Source organism: Podarcis raffonei, chromosome 11 (genome assembly GCF_027172205.1).
Source record: "Podarcis raffonei isolate rPodRaf1 chromosome 11, rPodRaf1.pri, whole genome shotgun sequence".
NCBI classification, from domain to species: domain Eukaryota; kingdom Metazoa; phylum Chordata; class Lepidosauria; order Squamata; family Lacertidae; genus Podarcis; species Podarcis raffonei.
The window spans coordinates 25,137,297-25,161,556 of NC_070612.1; positions in this window are offsets into that span (position 1 = coordinate 25,137,297).

A 24,260-nucleotide genomic window follows, 5' to 3' on the forward strand; every position below is an offset into this window, starting at 1 on the left:
ACAATGGAACAACTCTTCTTTTCTTATCTCTGCAGCTACAATCTCCTGGGTGACATGGGCGCTGTTAGACAGTTGAATGTGTGTGTGTACTCTGTACATTTCCCTGACTCCAACTCCTCCCCTTCTGTGTAGGCCCAGGTAATGGCAACCCACACTACGCCACGGGTTATATCCCTCATCGGGTTTGACCATCTCTTAGTGAAAACTTACTACGGTTTTAATCAGTGCTGAGTGAATAGGAAGGTGCTCCATATCCACTCAGATCTTAATTAATGGATGAACGTTCCAATGACAGACAATTTTTGGTCTCATACTGAAATTTGCACCAAGGGCATAGCAGAAGTGTTGTGACATGGGACTTCTTATTCTCCGAGTTCATGCAGATTTCATGCAAATTATGTCAATTGTATACAAATAAAACAGAATGAGCTGCTGCTGCAGAGCCCCTGAGCCCTAGCCCCCAAGCAACATGCATATGTGACATATAAACGTGCATTTTCTTATATTCATTTAGAAGGGTGTCTTTGAAATGTGACTAATTGCATAGGTCCAGTACTTTTCTTCCTTTTAAAGTGATAAAATTAATGGGCCTTCATTTTACACCCCCTTGCAGATGATCACCAGGCCATATAACCACAGCACGCAGCTTTTCACAATGCTGAATGTGCATCTAAGCTTCTGGTGAAAGGCATAAGCTGTGGTCCCATTTCTAAGGTTTCAGTGCACTAACACATTTCCAGGAAGGCAAACGATGAAAATTTACTCTGAAAATCTGTTAGAAAACTGAGAGCCAAGGTTCGCAGGGCACTAAGCGGAGATGAAAAACCTCAGTGGCAGCCCACTGTAAAATGTTTTTGCGTGAAATTTGCCAGGCATTACAATAAACACTTGCAAGAGGAGAGAGAAAAAGAGATGGTTCCTGAAATTTTGAGGAAACTCTCAGGTTGTTCTCTCCAGCACCTACTATCAAAATTTCTCCTGTCTTCAATGAAAAGGAGGTTAAAGCTCATTTTGTTTTTTTCTTGAGTAGCAGTTTCCACAAAACAAGTTCACACTGCTACCAGATTGACCAGTTCTCTTAAAAGGAACACATTACATTAAGAGGATTGTGGTGATAACAACAACATATTTATATGCCACCCATCTGACTGGGTTGCCACAGCTACTCTGGGCAGCTCCCAACAACAAAAAATAGTAAAAACACAATACAACATCACACACGAAGAATTTTCCTGAACAGGGCTGCCTTCTGATGTCTTTTAAAAATCACATTGCCGTTTATCTGCTTGACATATGCTAGGAGGGTGTTCCACAGGGTGGGTACAACTACCGAAAAGGCTCTCTGCCTGGTTTCCTGTAACCTCACCTCTTGCAATGAGGGAACCACCAGAAGGCCCTCGGATTGCACAGAAATAACTAGTGGTGTACTTGCAGCCAAAGACTAATGGAATGCATCAAATGTAGCCCACATGGATTTAACTGAGCACCACCGAGGATGATCTTATCCCGCCAAATAACCCCAGTGTTGCTAACTTAGTGGATGTAATTCACGGGCAAAAGAATAATGACTCTTTTACACAGAACTTGTAGCAACCATGAGTCAAACCTGATTGACCAAATCAGCTCCAACTTGAGCAGCTGGCACTTCAAGAATAGGAATGGGAGGAAATTTGATTCAGTTCACATTTAGAGGCAAACCTACCTAATTCATATTTTCTGAAACAATGTGTAAACTGAAACACAGCCGTCCTTGGAGATTCATACATCTCTGAATTTTGCAGTGTGGTTTCTCCAGCCAAGAAATGTGTACAAAAATGCATTTACTATGGTAAAGTCTGGATAGAAATGAACATATTAGTGTTATGGGAAACTGCTTTGCAAAAATGTGTTTATCAGACAAGATAGCATACAAAAATATGTATCTTAGGAAAGATTAATAGATTTTACACAAACCAACAAACAAATAGCAAGCTGAGGTGGAAATGTGAAAGGAAACAAAACTGACAGATCCACTTACCCCTACTCAAAAAGAGAGTAGGAAAGGCCAGCTCAAGCATATATCTTAAACTGTGGTACCCATTTTGCAGGCAAAGTCCACAATTTGTAGACAGAGGCAACCAGGAAGATATAGCAACAGAGATTTGCTGTGGTCTAAACCACAGAGCCTAGGGCTTGCCAATCGGAAGGTCGGCAGTTCGAATCCCCGCGATGGGGTGAGTGCCCATTGTTCAGTCCCAGCTCCTGCCCACCTAGCAGTTCGAAAGCACATCAAAGTGCAAGTAGATAAATACCGTATTTTTCGCTCTATAGGACGCACTTTTTCCCCTTCAAAAATGAAGGGGAAATGTGTGTGCGTCCTATGGAGCGAAGACGCCATAGCCCTGCGACCCTCTCCCGGCTGGAGAGGTAAAGCGGGGCTATGGCAGGAGCCTCCATAGGCGCGGGTCACCTCTCCAGCCGGGAGAGCGCGCGCGGGGCTAAAGCAGCCCCCCGCGACCCTCTCCCAGGTGACGCGCGCCTATGGCAGGAGCCTCCATCGGCGCGCGTCACCTCTCCAGCCGGGAGAGCGTGCGCGGGGCTAAAGAAGCCATAGCCCCGGGACCCTCTCCCAGCTGGAGAAGTGACGCGTGACTATGGCAGCAGCCTCTCTGCTGCGCCTTTCCGCTGCTCCCTGACCTGCTCTTTGGGGCTGGTGGTGGGCTTCCCCCCGCCAGCCCCAAAGAGCAGGTCGAAAGGAACCTGAAGCCTGGAGAGCGAAAGGGGTCGGTGCGCACTGACCCCTCTCGCTCTCCAGGCTTCCAAGGTAGCCGCCTGAACGCACCTTAAACGCACCTTGTTTTAGAGCGGGAAAACAAGAGGGGGGAAATTCTCCCACTCTCTGCGCAGCGCCTCCTGCCGCTTCACTGAAGGGGCGCTGGGCAGAGAGCGGAAGAATTTTTTCCCCTTGTTCTCCCCCCTCTAAAACAAGGTGCGTCCTATTGTCCGGTGCGTCCTATGGTGCGAAAAATACGGTAGGTACTGCTCTGGTGGGAAGGTAAATGGCGTTTCTGTGCTCTGCTCTGGTTCACCAGAAGCGGCTTAGTCATGCTGGCCACATGACCCGGAAGTTGTCTACGGACAAACGCCAGCTCCCTTGGTCTATAGAGAGAGATGAGCGCGCAACCCCAGAGTCATCCACGCTGGGACTGGACCTAACGGTCAGGGGTACCTTTACCTTTAAATGTTTCATAGAGTCTCGTAAGATTGTGTCTTGGCAGGTGCATAGACAGTTTCATGACTGGCTTGGTCAAGGGGAAGGTGCTAGGCAGGACCAGGAAAAGGCACAGAGGATGAGCACACAGGTAAAACAGGGAAAGGAAAGTATGACCAGATCATAGGGACACAACCTTGGTTACAGACTCCCCAACAGATGCTTAAAAATGGCACAGACAGTCATTGGCGTTTGGGGCAAGGGAAAGAAAACATTGTGGGTGGTATTCAACATGACTCCTACTCAGAGTAGACCTATTTCTGTCAACAGACATGACTATCTTAGGTTCATTAATTCCAGTGAGTCTAATCTGTGTAGGATTAGTTAAATACTACCCTTTGTTCTGGTCACTGTCCCAGGCAATGATATTGTCAGTCACATTTTCCTGTAAATTCAGCAAACTTCACAGCTCATTTGCAAGTTATGATGCAATAAATATGAACTTTTCTAAATTTAAGTGGCTAGATAGCAAATCCTAAGATCTTTCAAGCAGCACTTGTAAGTCTATAGATTGGAGCAAATTAGCCTCGGGTTTTGCTAAGTATCTTCAATAATTCCTCAGCCAAATTATGCAGACAATAACTAGGGCAAGAAAAGAAGAATACCTAGATGAGAATAATGTTTTAACCTCTCAGAAAGGCAATATGAGGTGCCTTCAATTTTATTTATTTATTTTGCATTCAGGATTTTAAGGAGTACAATTATGGATACAAAAGTTAGAGTATCTACCTTGAGTTCTTTTTTAAAAAAATCTTCACTTTAATTAGGAGTGAAGCTGAGGGAGCCACATGCTGATGAGTGGAAAATCAAGTGTGTAAGGCGTGTGTTCCATGAAGGAACTAATATCTAAGATGCTGTTATCTTAATACTTTTTGCAGGTTCTGCTGGGATGCTAGACAGAGGGAACAACTTTGCAGCCACAGTTCTTTCCAGGGCAATATGGCAATGCTGAGGAATGGCAGGCAAGGCAGGAGAGGGAGTGAAGCACAAGACCTCAGAGCTGGTATCTATCAGGAAGGGATTGCTGGATTAGTTTCCTTGTGGTCGGTGTGTGTCGATTTCACATACAGTGATTCCTAAGTCTATCCCATTTCCACATCAATCTCTTACTTTTTGTTTGGGGGAAATGTATGAAAGTTTTCATTATTAGTGAACACATTTTCATTTAAAAATGTGCATTTTACCCTAAAATACATATTTGCATGCATTTCAATCTAAAACACACATTTTAATATGCATTTTGGTACTTTTTAAAGCAAAAGAATGATATCACAAAATTCAGAGAAGTGCAAAAACCAAATGATAATTGCATTCAGATCAACATAATAGTCAAGGGATTGTGAATTAGATTGGTACACCTAAAAATGTGGAGTGAACAAAATCTTCAGGCAACCCTACTACCAGAGGGATAAAGAGGGGAAATGATAATTTCATGGCCATATGCAAAAAGCAGTGGTAGGAACCTTTCTGATGAAGTCCTGCTTGCCCAATTCCTTAAAAAAAAAAAATCACTATCCTTACTAGTATGACTTTGGCAATCATTCACCTCAGACAAATGCTATGGTTTGAAAGATCACATGCATGAAGAAGTCTCTTTAAATGAACTTAGTATAATTGGACAATGGCTAGATTTCCAAGGGGAATTATACTCATTTTGAGGCATTTAAATTAAAAAGTCATGTGATCTGCCTGCCATTATATGTAATGATGCATTAGGGTTCTCTCACCTTAGGGATTACTATCATACATAGCTATGATATATGCTGGGACATTTATACCACGGTGAAGAGACCTGCTTAAAAGAGATCAGTCCAATACTTTAGTCTCCTTCCTTACATGTTTAGCTGAAAGATATCAGGTACTTGCTGCTTCTTTTAAGATATATTTTAAAAGCTGTTATCTGTAGACATCAGAGAGGAAGCATAAACTCTCATGTGCCACTCGCACCTATGAATATTTACTCAGAAGTAAATCCGATTGAATTCAAGTACATATGCAGATGATTAGACCCTTAGAAGATGGGGAGGACAGTTATCTGTGGGGTTGGAGGGAGCAACATGGCAGATTAACCGCCACAGCCAAAGCCCAGAATGCTCACAATAGCCAGGGCAGCAGTTGGTGGTGACTTTATTTTAAGTTTGTCTTTGTTCCAAAGCAGGGATGGTACTTCAGTCTCAAAATATTAAACCATAATAAAATGGATTTCCAATCAACCTTACGACTAATAACTAGATAGTGAGACTAAAGTTCTTCCAGCAAAACACTGAGAGCGATCAATTTACTTGTATGGAAGCCTTCTATACATAATGCTTTGGGTACCCCGAGTAAATCAATTACCTGAGTGGTAGGAAGTTTCCTAGCACTAACTCTGTACTTACAAAGATGAATTACCCTTGTAAAGAGAGATCACTGCAGATTCCTTTTGTAACATTTTATTTCTAAATATACATACAGTCGTACCTTGGTTCTCGAACGGAATCCGTTCTGGAAGTCCGTTCGACTTCCAAAAACATTTGAAAACCAAGGTGGGGCTTCCGATTGGCTGCAGGAGCTTCCTGCACTCAGATAGAAGCCGCAGAAGCAGCGTTGGATGCTTGGCTTCCAAAAAACGTTTGTAAACCGGAACACAGTGTTCGGGAGCCAAAACGGATGAGTTCCAAGGCGTTTGACAACCAAGGTACGACTGTACTCTGAGCATGAAAAAAGCAGGCAGGTATTCTTCAAGATGGTGGTAGTCTTTAAAGCACTTTCAGTCGTCGTCCCCTCCCCGAAGAAAGCAAAGTGCATGTTTGCGTAGCCTCACCCAGGTTCCTTCTTGAAAGGTAATGGCAAGAATTCAGTCTTCTGCCGCTTCTGTCGTCCAAGGAGCAAACCCTTTCAGCTGCCATTCAAGCAGGTAGAAAGGGATTCAGCATTTATTGTATCTGACTCTTTGTTTTAAAACATAAAGTTTTAAACTGCTATGGGAAGAGGTTTTTTTAAAAAAATAATAATTATTTGTCTAAATTTATTGAATAGCTCTTGTGGTGCAACTTCCTTTTACTACGGATGCCCCTCTCCCAGTTTACATTTCAATGCTTTGATGACTTTGTTCAATTCCTATCTCCTTGCGAAATGAGAAATTTCCCTGGGTTGCTGGCAAATGTCTATGATTTTATTCCCCAATGATCTTGTTCTAATTTCCACCTGTAATTTGGCTCTGTTCTGCTCTCAGGTTCCGAGATGGTTTGCTTCTTCTTCTTTTTTCTTACTCTTTTTTTACACACGCTTGTATACACATGAAACAGAGAAATGTTGAATCCTCTGTGACTCTTTCAGCTTTCTTACTGTCTTCTTGTCTGATCACTGCTACATTTTCCAGTAGATACAAACAAAGAATTCCCACGGGGTTAAAAAATGTTCCAGCAATAACTACAGGAAGGTGACATGGAAGGTAAATTGCCATTCTGTGTTCAGTTCTTACACATTTCATACTTTTCAAGTAACGAGAGCTTGAATTAACATTGATGTTTTATGATTCCTGCTGCTTTCAATTATGTATATTGAAACTAAAACCTGACTCATCAGCAGGCATCATTATTATTGACACATTCATTAGAAAGAAGAGGGGGTTGGACTCGATAGCCCTTGTGGTCTCTTCCAACTCTATGATTCTATGATTCTAAGAGCTCTCTGCATTTCCCTTTCAGAGCACAAATGCTTTTGCTCACATACAGTTTCTTCATAATTTCAGAGAAGGTAACTATGATGAAGAAGAGAATTCTATTTTAAGGCCTTTGCACACATCTAGCAGAATAGGATCCTAGAGATATAGCAAAAACTGTGCAAGAGATGTCTTGCTAAACCACAAGGGCAATTCCAAGACCTGCAGGTCAACTTTCAACTTTGGGAGGGGGCAACCACCAGCTACCTCCTCAGTCACCACTAAGTAGAAATAGGTGAGGGATTCGGTTCAGTTTGCATTTAAAGGCAAACCTGCCAGATTCACACTTGATTTTCTCCAAATTTCACAATGCAGTTTTCCAACCAGTTTTATCCTTGCAGCAACCCTATGAGCAGAGCTTTTTTACCTGGAACTCACCAGAACTTTATTCCGGCACCTCTCATGTGGGCACCATTGCCATTCTAAAAGAACAAGGGAGGCGTTCTTGGTGAGTTCTGGCACCTCTTTTTCTAGAAAAATAACATTGCCTGTGAGGTAGGCTAGGCTGAGAGATGGTGACTGGTCTAAGGTCATTCCAGCGAGCTTCAAGGCTAAGTGGGGATTGGAGTCTAGGTTTCCCTGGTCCTAGCCTAGCACTCTGACCAGCAGACCACAGTACACACTATTGCCTGGCTTGACCAGAATTTAGCTGGCATAGAAGCCTCAAACTGAGGAGGGTGGGATGCTGGGAAGACTGCTGGTTCACTGGCGACAATTTATCACTAGCATCTTCTAAAATCATTTTCATTGATTAACAGTATAAACTTATTTGCACAATAAAAGTGTGTTTATGTTTTCGAAATGTTAATCTGTTGCAAGTCTGATGACTCAGAGCAGGGAACATTGTGTAAAAAGGCATAAAAGCATTCAAAGTGTTAAGACCTGCCATTCAAATAAGTATTAAAGTCACCCGCATATAACCGATGACTGCAAAACAGTTGCCTTTATTGCAATGACGTGCATAGTTTCTGGAAATTATCCTGGCTCAGGCTTTGCTGGACATCTGGCTTTGCAAGCAAATGTTGGGGAAATGTTGAGACCCCACAACCTACAGCTTTGTCACATTTCCAAAATCGGCAAACTTCAGTGCTACAGCCTGTGACAGGAATCAGCGGCACTGCACCCACCCACCCAATTGTAAAATTTTAGTTTTACAAGTCAAACGATGTTTGTAGATTGGCCTGATTTCCCATTGCAAAGAATTTGGCTTGATCCCTGGCTGTTTCTGCACAGACTCCTGCACTTGCTCACAGAGCTCCTAACCTCTTTCCCCTCAAACTATGAAGCATCAGAGGGAGTGTTAGGAAAGTGAATAGCTATAGCTGCAGCATGGAAGCCAAGTGAGCTGAGTGTGTGTGTCTCTGTGTGAAAATGTGGGTGTGTGGGGGATGTTTGGCCCCACTGGTTGCACCCCCCAAACACTTTCCCCTGAAAAAAATGCAGGCCTTGGGGGAGAAAAGATTCCCCACCCCTGTGAAACAGAGACAGCTGAAAGCCACCCCCACCTCTGACTTGATGCTCCATCCCTGCCTAGCTACCATTTGGGAAGAATTCCTCTGTTGAATCTTCTTCCTTCATGTTTATCAACAACAACAGGCTTTTGCTGGCACTGTCTGTCTTGAGAACAAAGGCATGCAGAATGTTGTTTCTGGACTGGAATTTTGTACTCCTTGCTGTTACCCAAAACAATGGGTCCCTGCCAGCCTCTCTAGGCTCTTCCCAGGGATTATGTAACAGGGCTTGAGTGATTTTTCAAGGCCTAACCTCATCCATTTTATAACCCACAGATTAAAACATCAACTAGGCCAATGTATCAAATGACTCTCGTGCCTCTTGCCACTAAATAGGGTTGCTGTCTACCTTTTCCTTACACCGCCCGAAATATTTTTAAAAATTCTCGTTAACTTTATACACCATAAGCGGCTTAGCAGATCAGCTGATAAGCGCCTTAGCGGCTTAGCGGATCAACTGTTAAGCGGCTTAGCGGATCAGCTGATAAGCGGCTTAGCGATCAGCTGTTAAGCGGCTTAGCGGATCAGCTGATAAGCGGCTTAGCGGCTTGGGAAAAAGGGGGGGGGAAGGAAAAAAAAACCCCGCAGGAACTCGCAAGACATTTTCGTCTTGCGAAGCAAGCCCATAGGAAATTCGTTTTGCGAAGCACCTCCAAAACGGAAAACCCTTTCGTCTAGCGGGTTTTCCGTCTTGCGAGGCATTCGTCTTGCGGGGCACCACTGTACTTCAGATGCTAAAAATATCTTGAGCTGGCTCTGGAGACCATCTTCTGAAGTACCCTGAAGTTTTAGATACTAACCTTTAGCCAGATATCCATCTGTGTTGAACAATACAGGGCTTTACATCCTTTTGATACATACTTTCCCTTCTTACATTTCTTCGCACTGTTCACAGATGATGTTCTTGGCAGATTAACGGAAGGCCTTTGAGACTCCTTCTCATCCACTTGTATGAAATATAATGACTATTTACTCTGTTCTTTACTTCTGTTACTCTTCAAGGACCTTCCATTGGCTATAATCAATGTTCTTATTAAACCTTTGTCCTTGTTACAGTCACTTAACCACAATAATTATCTCATTCTTTGCTAAGCAAAAATGCAACTCAAGCATTTAACGAGGTCTTAGCCCTCCAGCAGATCTTCTCAAAGCCAGCCAGCCAGCTCAGGGTCAAAGACATAAAGCTAGTTTGTTAAATATTGCATTTGGGTACTGATCAAGTCTCGGTTTGCTTTATAAATTAGTGTTTGACCCAGTGGTGGGATCCAAAAGACTTCCGTATGTGTGGCCTAGGACTTCTCAGGCTCTCCTCTTGCCTTGCTTACTCCAACTATGTGCTCTGGCATTTTGCCTCTGTCCTATCTCTGCTTCCCAGCAAATACACATCTGGTCATGTAATGCTGTCTGCAGGTCTTGCACCTGAGATGAATCCATCTAGAAGCTCTCTTTTGCTACTTGGTAGGACAGGGATCCACGGAACTGTTCTCTGCCAGCCTTCAAGGCCAATTTTCTAATTCTTTGTTTCTACCGAAAGAGGAGCCACAACTCAGTGGCAGAGCATGTTCCTTGCCTGCAGAAGGTCTCAGGCTCAACCCCTAGCACCTCCAGTTACAAGAAGGGTCAGGTAGGAAGTGATGAGAAATATGTCTTCGAGAGACCCTGGAGAGCTGCTGCCAGTAATTAGATAACACTAGATGGGTCTCAGTTGTCCTGCTTAGGAAGCCTTCAGAACACACCTTTCCCCATGGACCCGTGGCTTAGCATTTTAGTGATCAAATTGGGATATGAGGGTTCAGGTGGAACCTAAGGTACCCTAGACCTAAGTTGTTTGGGGCTTTATAATTTAATACAAGCACCTAGAACCTAGCTCAGTACCAGATAGAAATGGTGGTGCCCCATCTTGTCCATCCATCGCAGCAAAATGTTTAGGTGTGTCCTTGCCCCTTCATCCCTTGTTTCCCTTCTGTTTCCCAACCATTTCACCTTCTGTTGCTTCCCCCATCTCCTGTCACTCAAAATTTTGAGTGCAAGCTCCTCTGGGCAGAGGTCTGCCTGCTTTGCTTACACCAGGGGTGGGGAACCTGTGACCCGCCAGATACTTGCTGGACTACAACTTCTGTGATTATGTTGGCTGGGGCTGATGGGAGCTGGAGTACAGGAATGTCTAGAGAGCCACATGTAAAGGGGAATGTACAGTGAGGGCACTGTATAAATATAGAAGTATTAATAGGGTGGGGAATCATCATAGTTCAAAATAGCACTGTGTCGCTTTCCATTGAGAAATTGTGCAGTGGGGAGAAGTTTGGGGTTTAATGAGGGTCCCCCCTCCCCACTTCTTCTTTCCTGCTTCTAATGCTATGACTGTACCAATTGTGAGTGATTTACAGTGGTAAAGATCTCTCCAAATGCTAATGCCCAGAAGAATCAGTCTATAAAACAGTCAATAGAAAACCATTTAAAGTGTGTGGGGGGGGGCTGGATGAATTGCATGCTATCTTTTATCTAGGAAAAATAACCAACGGAAAGTATTGACTCACCTTGCAGACATTTTCTTACGTTATGGAGAAATAATACTATGTGGCATGCGATGCCAGTCTAGGTCTCTTCTCAGATATACATGAGACACATTCAATGATTTCTTTCTTTCTTTAAGCTCCCACCCCCACCCAGCGTTTCTGCCTACACACCTTATCTATACAATCATCACATCTTATACGTGAAAATACAATCAAATCCTCATGAAAAATACAAACCAATAAAATGTCACAAGTGAACTAGGCACACAGACAAGGTGATTAAGAGGCAGCAGATTGATAGAGAGCATTTGGAAAGGCTGGCAGGCATGGGAAGGCTTTACAAATCTTTTTGAAAAATGGTGGGAGTAGTCATCGGCAGCTGTGACTGTGGAGTCTGCTCCATGTTACTGGGGAGGGCATGGCCCCAAAGGCCTTGGGTGGTTCCTGATCGCGACCTTTCTAGCACATGTGGATAACGGAGTGTGTGGGTCAGTGTGCATGCATTGTCGTTTCTGTGTGATCATTTCCAACTGTGAAAATGTTTATGATTGTCCAAATGGGAGAGGGCAGAACTTGGCCAGAGGTGGGGAATCTCCGGCCAATGAAGCCTCTCTGCCTGGCCCTTGAAACATTCTCCGGGCCACACTCTTCAATGGCCTTGCTCCTAACCCTCTTCAGATGATTTTGCCTTGATGGAATGTGTTCTTAGATTGAGATAATGCCTTTTGATTGGTTAGATGCAGATGTGTTTGCATGCAAAAACCTCTGGGGGTTTTTATTTCCTCAAAATAGCTGAGTTTAATTTAATTGTTAGATTACTTACAAATAGAGTCAGAGTTTTAGGGTATGAGTACCCTGGTCATAATCAAATGAGTCTTACGAAGAGTGAAAACTTGTATTATGAACCCATTATTTGTTAACTTATCAACATTACTAGTAGTAGTCTTATATTTTCAAGTAAAAATTATATTAAGTACCCCAGAGACCTTTGATCTTTTTTATTAACTTGGCTGATGTTTATAGTTGGTGCAATATCAGAGTAGGCTTCTGATGTTAGGCTAGAGCAGGCATGGCCAAACGTGAGCTTCCAGATGTTTCGGGGCTACAATTCCCATCATCCCTGACCACTGGTTCTGTTAGCTAGGGATGATGGGAGTTGTAGTCCCAAAACATCTGGAGGGCCAAGTTTGGCCATGCCTGGGCTAGAGGGACAGAGCTGGTGTCAAGTGAGAGACCATTTGCTAGTATTCTGGGAAACAAGGCAATAATGATGAATGTATGGATCATAGCCACCTGGAGAGTTAAGACCTGTGGGAGAAAGACGTGGGAAGGACAGGTGAGTCTGTAGGTGTCAGGAATCCAGGGCCAGGAAACCAATGAAACAACACAGTAGAGGCAAACCAGGTGCAGGAGGCTAGAGATGTAGTCACAAGATCCTTATGGGCTCACCTTGGGAAGCTTTCAGGGTTGATTGTGGAGCTACAAGACATTCCCATGAGCTCATTGTTGGACAGCTCTGCCACCAAATAGGACAAGGTCAATGTAGTGGAAGACTACATTTATCTCTTAGGAAGCTACCTTATACCAGTCAGATTAGTTGTTCAACTAGCCAAGTATCATCTACTCTTATTGTCAGATGTTCTCTAGGATCTCAATATGTGCTCTACCGATAAGGTATGTTGATATAAATGACCACTGTCTTGTCCTTATACTTGGTCATACCTTTGATCCATCTCATCCTGTCTATATGAACTGGCAGCAGCTGCCTTTATCCTGCTATGCAATATCCCTTTAACTGGAGATATCAGGGTATGACCATTGCATATTCTATATGCAAGGCATATGCTGAACTATGCAGCCCATTGTAGCAGAATACTCTGCTTGCACCAGAGCACCAAAACCAAAGAGAAGGTCTCAATTCTCCAATGGGACTAACTAAAGGTCAGCTTCCTTTTCAACAGAGATTAGCTGAATTGGTGTCACGAATCTGATGCAAGACGGCAGCTTCATATTTTTATTTTTAAACCATTTCAGCTCCCTGTAACTCTGGAGCAAATGGTTTGAGGATCACAGAGCTAGTTTGGCAAGCCAGCTGGCCGGCACTAAAGAAGTTAACATATTGAAATGGGGCAGAATTATATATATATATTGTTTTCTATGGTAGGGTGAACTCCTGGCTTTGAGCCCTGTGCTGGCCATTTCTATCCACAAATCCATGAGTTTTCATGCCAGTTCTTGCATATAAGTCCCACTTAGTTTAATGAGTTGTAAAGGGAGCACAGGGCAAGGTTAGTAAGATGCCCCCTGCTCAATAAATAAAATAATAATAATAAAATCCACACTTTTTAAAAAAAATTCTTCTTGCAGTTCCCACTTAATCAACAGAATGAATATAGTGACTACCTCAGGAATGGCACCCAAGTCCATTAATTTTAATGCTTGTCAGCTAAGGCTGAAACAATGCCATCAAGTATTTGGTGCTACACCAGCCAAAGGTTTGGATGCAAGCATAACTGGCAGGCCAGATGAAATGACTCAATCTCATAAAGTGATCAACAGTGCCCTCAATCTTTTCTGCTGTCTACCGCTGATTTCCAGGATTGCATTATCCCTTTATATACCAGTTCGAAACATCCCAGCCTATTCTTGATATTCCGTTGCGGCTCCTCTTCCTGTGTTTCTCCCATATGAGGGGCACCCTGGGCCACTTGGCTTCTCCCAGCTTCCCTCCTGTGGTGAGGGATATGTTCTGAAGCAGGAAGCATTTTCTACCATGGTTGCAGATGAAATGCATAGAGAATGCTGTGTAAAAGGGTACAATAATATCCATTGTAGCATACTGTGCATGCAAAAATGTGCATTTTAGGCTGAAATGCATTAAAAATATAGGCAATTTTCAGGCTTCAAAAAATGAAACACAACACATATTGACATGGAAACAGGATTTGATGGACTTATGAATAAACACCTGTGAAACTGACACAATCTAGAAATAGACCATCGCTAGACCTGACAGTGGTGGAAAGCCCTATCCATTATCCCTTGTGACCTCAGCAGAGGCAGTTTTTATCACTCCCAACTTGTTTGGACCATTTACTTTGGACCATACAAGTCAATAGCTCCAAATGAGAAAGGGAGCAGCCTGCTCTTGGGGAACCCAGTAAGTGGGTAGAGGACATGGAAGACATGGGACAAACCCCCCAAAGACCATTGCTCCTTTTGGCTATCGTTTCCAATCAGGCAGAAGGAAGTCTCATCCTTTCATTGAATTAGATGAGTCCCTTAGTTCCAATATTATTAATTACACAAGTTACTGTATGCCATTTAGAGCAGCAGACTATTCTTCGTTTCCTTTGAATTAACTCTTTCACTTGCTGTTGGTTAGGTTAATGGAATTGCCCTCAACTGGCAACTTCATTAATTCAAAAGAAAAGGGGGGAAATTATTATACAATAGCAGTGGCTTTGTTTTGGGAAGATAAATGCATGCCATATCTCCTAGAAGAAAAATCGCGGCAACAGCCTGTATAATTCACAAGTGCTCGGTTTCATGTGAGGGGAAGAAAGCAAAGGGGTTAATTTTGTCCTCTAATCTATTGTTATAAGCCTAATTATTTTGCATGTCTTCATTTCATTAATGAATTGCTGCATTTTGCCTCCATCTCCTTCCCCATTGCTTTCGCTGAAACCTCCTGGTGGGAAGGGACAGATTAATTTTGTTGTGCCTTAATGAAACTGTATGCTACATTAGATTTAACCATTTGGTATGTGCTGCCAATATCACTATTACGTGGAATGAATTATTTTTTTTGTCGCAACTCCCAAACTCACGCAGACTTTCAATGTTCCTCTCTAGATGTTACGATGAGACAGCTGGCAGGCCAGCCAAGTTCAGTGACCATCTTGAACTTCTACATTGCTCAATAGCTTCAGGACATTGTCACCTGAGCTGAGTCTCAGAAGCAACTTTTGACCAACACAGAGATCACAGGGATATTTAAATAGAAGAAAGAAAAGGAATACTTGTATTGTTGGCTGCCACAGCAGCAACACATAATACTTGCATGTACAACTCATATGCATTTGCCACCAAAAAGCCTAGCAAGTCATGGAAATGCACCAGTTCTCAAGCTCCCCCCCCCCCCCCAGATTTACTAAGCATGTCAGTATCTGACCCTCTTCTAGCATGAAATGTGTTGGTTGCTAGACATACAAATGGCCTGAGCTGAGAGTCAGTATTGGAGGGATGGTCAATGGGTGGAAATTAACTATGCCAGCTCCATTGCCGGTGCACCTGAAGGCTCCTCTTGAGGGGTGGTGTTGATGGCTAGAGGGCTGAGGACCATAACCCTTCTCCAATATGCTCCTGCAATGCTCCATTTCAGCAGAAACCTGCCAGTGGGACATCTATCTTCAGAGATACATGGGCATGCCAAAGAGCCTCTGGTGGTGTGGGTGCCATCCCAGCAATTTGCCTCCCTGTCCACTAGTGGAGTTGCACCTATACCCCTTCTTAAGGCCCTCCAGCCTGCCAAGTATGAGATGCAGGATTGTACCCTTAATTTATTAGTATTTTGTTTTCCAGTCCATATCATTGCAGATGGTATTTTGCACATTTCACCCTTAAAACACATGATCTAGCAATAGCTCGGGTTGACTGTAGCAGAACAGATTCACAGATAAATTGCTCTTTCCATGAACGGAATGTATCCAACACACATTTAAAGAACACGTGTAAATCGGCGGTTGCCTTTCAATTTGGGATGCACTCATTTTATGATGAGCTAACCTTGATCTAAACCACGTTGGTTGAACCAGATCCTGGAATGGCCTCATTCATTTCGAACAACATCAGAACTTTGCAGGTAAAGCTTGCTTTGAGTATAGTACGTGTAGCAAAAACACAAAGCCCACCATGAGAGATTATACTTTTAAAAATGATAATTTGGGAGACAATTGCAACACATGGCCTAATTGGGGATATATATATTTCCTCCTTTCTAGGTAGATGTGGTAGAGCCTTGCAGATGTCATCCATCACCTCTGAACATGTGTGTGAGAGACAGCCTTTTTAATCTCTTCCTGTAATCAGCTCCCAAGAGCCCAGGCCTTGAGATCTGTATAAGGGACCAATATTATTCTCACTGAAGTAATGCAGCGGCACAGGATGTTGCCAGTCCCCAAACCCGTCTGCAGTTGGAGCTTCAGCTACAGGCACCGGTGTGTTTAATAAGCTGAGCGAGATTCTCCATCAGAACTTGACACGATGGCAAAATAAAGCTTAGTGCAAGCTGATTCTCTGATCCCATTATTGATAAGCGCTTAAAGCTTGTCAATGAAAATTAGGACTGGCTAATCCCGAACATTTTTCACTGGCAATTTTTAATTACAGAGAGCAGAAAGCAAAGGATATGTTTGTGTGGCTGCGGTGGGGGTGGGGCGGAGGGGGGCAAGCGGTGGTGCTGCATATTAAACTAAATTTGCAGCGATATAGTTTTGTTTTCTCAAGTGTCCTTGGAAAATGCAAACGAGACATCCAGGCAACGCCACAGCAGTTCAAACATTTTCCTTCGCTGGCGAGACTTCCCGCAAAGAAATCTTTCTTTGTTTGCCAGCAGACAATATTAATGACAATGACTGGACCTGAAAGGAATTAGCACACAAGAACTGCATTATAGGAACATTAAGGGGTGCATTTGCTTGGTCTGATTTATTTCAAAACCACAAGCGCGAGGAAATGCAGTGTCCCAGATGAAATTCTGGGCCAGCACTCTCCATTTTGCATGCTTAGGGACTGTGCGCTTAGCATATATATGATATATTGTCAAATTGCACCATCTTTCCTAGCGGTGCCTTAACACTATGCAGAAGGCAAGCGGCAAAGCTTCGTAGCAATGTTCCTGATGCAACAGAGATGCAAAATCTTGTTCGTTCTCAGGTTTGACCTTTGACAAGGATAATCAGTTTTTAAAACAGGTATGTGAGCTTCCATATAGGAGACATTCTAGGACACCCCCCCCCAATTAAAATCATCTGCTTTATAGCTAGAATAGTGCACCCCCAGTACGTGGCTTGAATTTCTTTGACAGATTTCGGACCTTACTTGCAATGGCAAAAATATATATCAGTCATGCATTACAGAAGGGGTTCTCTTTGAACAGCATGGCAAATCCAGCTGCATTTTCTCTTAGGATGTGTCCTTCCTCTCTATGCCTTCTGCTAATACCCTTGTCCACGATCCACTTGCGCCTATAATCTGCTCTTTGCTGCTCTTCCTTTCTACTTCATTGCTCCACTCCTGTCAATTTAGAAAGCCTCAGCTAAACTCAGCTGTCACTCCTGACACCATGACCATGTCACTCCTCTCTTTACAAGCTTACAGTGGCATATTAATGCCAAAATTTACATTTACCTGAAAACTTCGGAAGCATCTTTCCACAGTTAGATACACACACACACACACTGTGCGATGTTTCTGCAACTGCATCTCATTCCCAGTATATTAAGGGCTGGCTCATACAACTGACAGGCCTCCCCACTACAGTAATTGCCTCCAGATGTCTGGTGTGTGTGTGTGTGTGTGTGTGTGTGTGTGTGTGTGTTGCTCTGTGGCTTGCAATCTGGGCAAAATTGCATGGAGTTTCAGATTGTAGGAACCAGAGCTCCTCTCTCTGTGTGTGTATAATGTCCAAATATTCCCCCTATACACATATATGGAAATGCAGCTTGAAACAGGAGCATAAAACTGGAGGGGGAGGTTAATCAGTTGTCAGGATTGTGTTAACTAAATAGATACCCCTGGCCAAAGAACTCTAGCATTAGATGCTGATTAGGTATGTAACCCGCAGTCACCTACAGATATGCAAATTAAATAAATCCTGAGCCTGTGCAATAGGTACCATTTAAAGGAATGCTGATGTAATGCACACCTGATGACCTCCTGTTGGGAAGCTTTTAAAGAGACCACAAGCACCCTGAGAGTGCTTTGGTGTGTCCTTTCATCTGTCTGTTTGTTTGAATATTTTAAATGACGGACTGCCTTGACTGTGTTGGCAGAAAGGCAGTAAATAAATGTTTCCTCCCATTGCTAAAATGTTGAGGGAGGCTTTGAAACCTTACATCTGGTAGGGCAACAGAGTGACGTGCCCTTGGGAGACTCGGGTTCAAATCCCAGCTCAGCCATGAAGCTCACCAGGGTGACATTGGGCCAATCACCATGTCTCAGCCTCCCTCACAGGGTTCATGTGGGTTTTTTATTCATATGAATCCTAGTCCCTCTGTCTACAACATGCAGCAGTCCCAGACCAGATAAAAAGCCACCATTCCTATAGGAGTTCTAGTATTTACGCAGCTGAACTGATGTTGTATTTACATGTGTCTCTGTATTTATTTTGATGCCACTTAGTGTCAAGATAGGCTTCTAAGCGGTTTGCAAAATATAAAAAACAGTTACAAAAATATCAACATCCATAATTAAAATACATGGCAAAACAGTACCGTTCAATCATTAAAACAGAAAATTCATAATTAAGATGCACAATAAAACAACCCCATTAAAAAAGCCCAACAATTTAAACGCTGTTCCACTGTCATACAGCTCTTACCATCAGAGAGTTCTTCCTGATGTTTAGCTGAAATCACATTTCTTGTAATTTGAAGCCATTAGTTCAGATCCTACCTCAAGAGCAGGAGAAACGTTGTTCCGTCTTCCATGTGACAGCCCTTGAGATATTTTAGGATGTCTATCATATCTCCTCTCAGTCTCCTCTTATCCAGGCTAAACATTCACAACTCCCTGGTAAGGCTTGGTTTCCAGACCCTTGATCATCTTGGTCACTCTCCTCTGCACATGTTCCAGCTTGTCAATATCCTTCTTAAATTGTGATGCCCAGAACTGGACAACAGTATTCCAGTGGGGTCTGACCAAGACAGAATAGAGTGGTATTATGGCTTCCCATGATCAGGACCTTATACTTCTGTTGATGCAGCCTAGACAGCATTTCCATTTTTTGTTTTGCTGCTGCATCACACTGTTGCCTCATGTTAAGCTTGTGGTCTACTAAGACTCTTAGATCCTTTTGACATGTACTATTGGCAAGCCAGGTGTCCCTCATCTTATAGTTGTGCAGCTGGTTATTCCTTCCTGATTGTAGAACCTTACATATTGTCCTGGGATGGGGAAGCAAAACATAGTTTGAAGACAAAATATGAGGACTTTACTAGGCCTGGCTAAGCCTGGCTGTGAAAGCCTCTAAGCAATGAGTTGAACCTCTCTGTTCTGTTCTGTATTTTGTTTTTGTGTTCATTTTTATGCAATGTTCATTACTTAATAATAAAAATGATTTTTTTAAAAGCAACAACCACCAGGTAAGACTACATACAGGGTGGTTGTTGTGGCACCCTAGAACCCAGCTAAAAACAGGGAAGCACCAATAGCAGGCAAATGGCAGATTGGCTTGGGTTCCTAGTTTATGTCCACATCTGTTGCTCCACCCAGTCCTGGCTTTGCCCCACCCAGTTTTTGCACCTGGTCCCTCCCATCCTGGCATGAGGCTCTGAGAAAGTTGAGTTGTAAAGGAGCTGGTTTCTTGAGCTGGAAGAATATTTCTTTGATCATGTCCTGTGGATGCTGTTTGATCAACAGGTACAAAATTAATACATACAGCCTTCGGTGATTTTAGCACCTCCCATCAGACTCTCACCAGCCGGGACGGCCACAAATCCCTCAAAGACATATTCTGGTCTATAATAGCCAGTGTTTATGGAAACTATCAAATATCATGATTGGCAGCAAATAACCACACACACACACTGGTTTTGATGGTTTATTGGCAAACAATGTATGAATTAATGATGCAGCTCCATCTAAGGCAGAAAAACTTGAGCAAATCTACTGAAGCTCTCTGTATCTCTGAGGGATGAATCTGACTTCCTCCATTTCCTCCTCCTGTCTATTGGGAATTCATTAGTGTGGCCAGAAGAATCCAGTGATTTCACCAATTATTTTGTTTTACCAAGCTGCAGCTCGGTGACTTTTAAATACACACACACACACCCCAATTCATATGTGGTAATGACCAACTCAGGTGGCAAGCTTGCATTTAAAGAAATATATTTATCACAAGATAAGGGAATTCATCACTTTACAATTGATGTGCTTCCTCACAGGGCAATAAATTTCTACCTGCCCCCAATCAAGGGCTTCCTGCCACGCTGCGCAGAGCAAAAAGACACATATCTGCATTTGCCCTTGTAACAGACCAAAGCCCTCTGCCTCCTTCCCTCCAGAATCCCCCATTTCTGTACAAAGATTCTTTTCATCCACGATCCTCACAGCAAGCCAACATGCGGGCAGTGAGTTGAGTTGTTTTTAAACCGAATGCACAAAGGTATGCTTCCTCCTGTCTGGCAAGGAGGGAAGGAGACATTCCTGCAAATACACCTTTTAAGGTTATTTCCATGACCTCGACACTAAGTATCACCATCCATGAGTACATCCTAAACCTCAGAAAGGCAGACACCTTTCTGATGGGATGTCAACTTTTCCCGTATGCCAGCTCCCCTCAGGCAAAACAGCAAAAAGGCTAGTTTTTGAACACGCTTTTGCCTTCACCTTTTGTTCACCTGGGAGATCTTTGCCACTTTATAGGGATAAAGCAGGTCTGGTGCTGAGGGCACATCATCTTCTGCTTGAAAGTTACTCAGTCTTCTTTAAGATGCTACGCTAATCTAAGATTAGCCAGAAACTAAAATCGGCTTTTTTCTCTGTTCACTTGTCTGAAGCCTTAATAATAAAATACTTTAAATCAGAAGCCTGAAGTTAACTGTGGGATTCATTCAAGCACATACTGGGAAATTTAAGTTTGCACAATTTGCACAATTAAAGTGTTCCGTCACCCAGGGCAACAGATCCAATTTAAAAATGAAGCAGACTTTTTGCTGTTAGGAAAGTGATGGGGGAAGGCATTGGAAAGTGTGAAATGAATGAATAACAGGAAGGTATGTAAATACCCTGCCAATGAATCAGGATGAATGTTCATTAGCATACAGCATAAGTGGTCGGAAAAGTGGAGGAAGGAGACCCTGTCAGTACCAGGGAAGGCCTATGTGGACACACATGTGCTCATCAAGGTGCAACATTGGCAATCCCTGATCTAATGAATGCTAAGGGGATTTCCTCATTTCGTTACAGTACTAATTTTTGTTCTTAAAATAATTAATAGTTCATTAAAAATCGCATGTATTTTCACTATTCACTTTTATTTGTTCTCTTACTCCCCTCAACTCTCTGTATCAGTGGCATCAGTGGGAGACAGGGATATAAGAAGGCAACGATTTCTGTTCCAACCCATGTTCATCGCATGCAGCACCGTTTGCATTCAGCTGCAGTTCGGCTTCTGGCAAAATCTATTCTGTTCGTTTTGCTGTCCTCTGTGGCAGAATTTTTACAAGATTAATCACATGATTAATTAATTTATTACTGTGTTAACACACACCATTCATTTCAGTGCAAAGGAAGCAATACAAATGGTGTGGGAAGCAATCAATTAAGTATCGTTCATAGACTGAAAACAACAGGCTTGATTTCCATTGTGGACATGAGATGCATAAGCGGACATCGTTAGTTTCTCTGGCATCTGTAGTAGCTGAAGAGCTGGTTTCAGCTGCTGCTTCTAGGCAGCCACAATTTTATTTTCCCAGAATCCCCCTGATGAGGTGGACTGAGGCAGCTACCTCAGATGGTAGAATCTCCCAACCTGCCCCTGCCAAAGAAGAAAAGAGAAGCAAGAGCAGCTTCTGGCAAGATCTTGCAGAGGGGATGGCAGTAGTAGGGGAGACACCTTCAGGCTTCACTTCAGACGGCAAAATGGGACAAGCCACCCCTGCTAAACACATGTAGGCTGGGACTGCCACCCTATGCAAAGGTTCGTTCTATGTATTTGGGTTGCCTGAAGAGCCAAGTGACTTAAAACCTTCACACATGCCACAACATCACAAAAGTGAAATGTGGCTTCACTACATAGCCAGTGGTGTTGTGATTTGGGCATGGTGCTTTCACGCTCACAGGTCTTTGAATATAATGGACATGTTGACTCCCATTACAAATAATAACACAACCAACTCCACATATTGGCTGGCTATGAATAATTATGAAGCAAGCTGATTTCTGTATAAAAAGTGTTTTATGTTTTACAGGCTGTAATGCGAAGCAGCTGCATAGTCAATTAAATAGTATTCACTGAAGTCAGCAATTAAAGAATATGCATGAGAATTGGGTTGAAAATGCACATCAGGCAAAACACTTGAGGTGGAGGGGAAGGAAAGCATTGATTTAGCAAGGGCTCCTGTCAGATGAATTGTATTAGGACCAGTTTAGCCTTCACCTGTCATTGACCCAGCACTCTTAAAATATACATTCGCCGCTATCAAAGATTCCACAATAAAACAGGATTCTGCAGTAATTCCAGGGAAAGAAGCCTTGTCAAGAAAATCCAGCAACCCTCTCAGTTAGCAATGCTGCAATTTCACTGAATCAAACCTCATTCTATGCTCAGGAGATGAGCCGTTGAATTAAATAATTTTCACAAAATTAATTTCTAGAAATAGAAAAGACAGAACTGAAGCAGGGAGGGATTGATTTTTCTCCCAGTTTGATTTTGGGGCCAAAACTAGTGCTTTTGGAGAGACAAAATGTTTCTGGAAAAGCTCTTCTATTGTGAGACTATTCAGTTTTTTAAAATCCTGCTTGCTGCCATTGCTTCCTGCTTTCATACCATTTCTTGCTGGTGACTACTTTGTTCTTCCCAGATTTGTCAGGAATCACATAATGGATGGAATGCAGTACTGTGATTCTATATAGCCACACTTGGCTATGTGCTTTATTTCAGTGCAATTGCAGACACGGGCAATGCTTCCAGGATTAGTCTTCCAGGATCAGTCACATGGGTAATCCTAGCATATCAGGAATTACACAATGAATGGGATGGTCTTACAACACAATGCAACCAATATATTGCAATGATAAGGCAAGAAGTGGACATTCATTTGAATGAATGAGTGAATTTGTTGTAGTTTTCAGAAAATAAAAAAGGGAGACTGGTCAGATGAAGAATGGAGGAAGAGAAAGACAATCACTGAATCAGTGTTTGATTCACTGAGTAGGACGTCTGGCCGTGAAATTCCAGAAGAGAGAGGAAACTATTGTCATCCCGCCATGAAAAGGGGCCCACAACTACTAGCTTTTGCTCCATTTTGTACAAACTTCAAGACTATCACGTCTTTGAGACAATTCATTATCCACAGTGGAACATCTGGCTGAGGTTTGTTTCCAGCGTGGTGTAGTGGTTAAGAGCGGTGGACTTGTAATCTGGTGTACTGGGTTCGCGTCTGGTGACCTTGGGCTAGTCACACTTCTCTGAAGTCTCTCAGCCTCACTCACCTCACAGAGTGTTTGTTGTGGGGGAGGAGGGGAAAGGAGATTATTAGCCGCTTTGAGACTCCTTCGGGTAGTGATAAAGCAGGATATCAAATCCAAACTCCTCCTCCTCCTCCTCTTCTTTGCTGCTCTGTGTGAGGCAAGCACACCCTTGCTTCGCAGATAATCCTGTCATTGCTTAGGAGAACATTCTGCTTTGAATAATGATTGGTCCGATGCATGCACTTCTATAATCTCTTGCTGAAGGTAAATTGGATTGAAGCAGATGCGACAATGCCATAGAACAGTGGCAAAACGTTTAGACTGCCATCTATGGGCTTCATTGATGTAGCAATTGAACAAAGGCTTTGCAATTTAAGCACAGCATGGTTAGGCTCCTCTAGGTGGTCTGTAGGGATGGCTGGGGCGGTAGGTTTTAGCATTCAATTTGCATTTAAAGGTGGGTTTACCTAATTTGCACTTTTCAAAACAATGGGGGGACTGAAACATAGCCGCCCTTTGGAATTCGCACTTCTATGAATATTGCAATGCAGTTCTCCAGACAAGTAATCTGTACCCCCAAAAATCCATATACAAGCATAAAGTATCCATAAAAATGTATGTATTGGTGCAAACAGCATACAAAAAATGCTTTATTTGCAAAGAATGTATATACAGTGGTACCTCTGGTTACATACACTTTAGTTTATATACGCTTCAGGTTAGAGATTCCGCTAACCCAGAAATAGTGCTTCAGGTTAAGAACTTTGCTTCAGGATGAGAACAGAAATCATGCTGTGGCAGCACGGCGGCAGCAGGAGGCCCCCATTAGCTAAAGTGGTGCTTCAGGTTAAGAACAGTTTCAG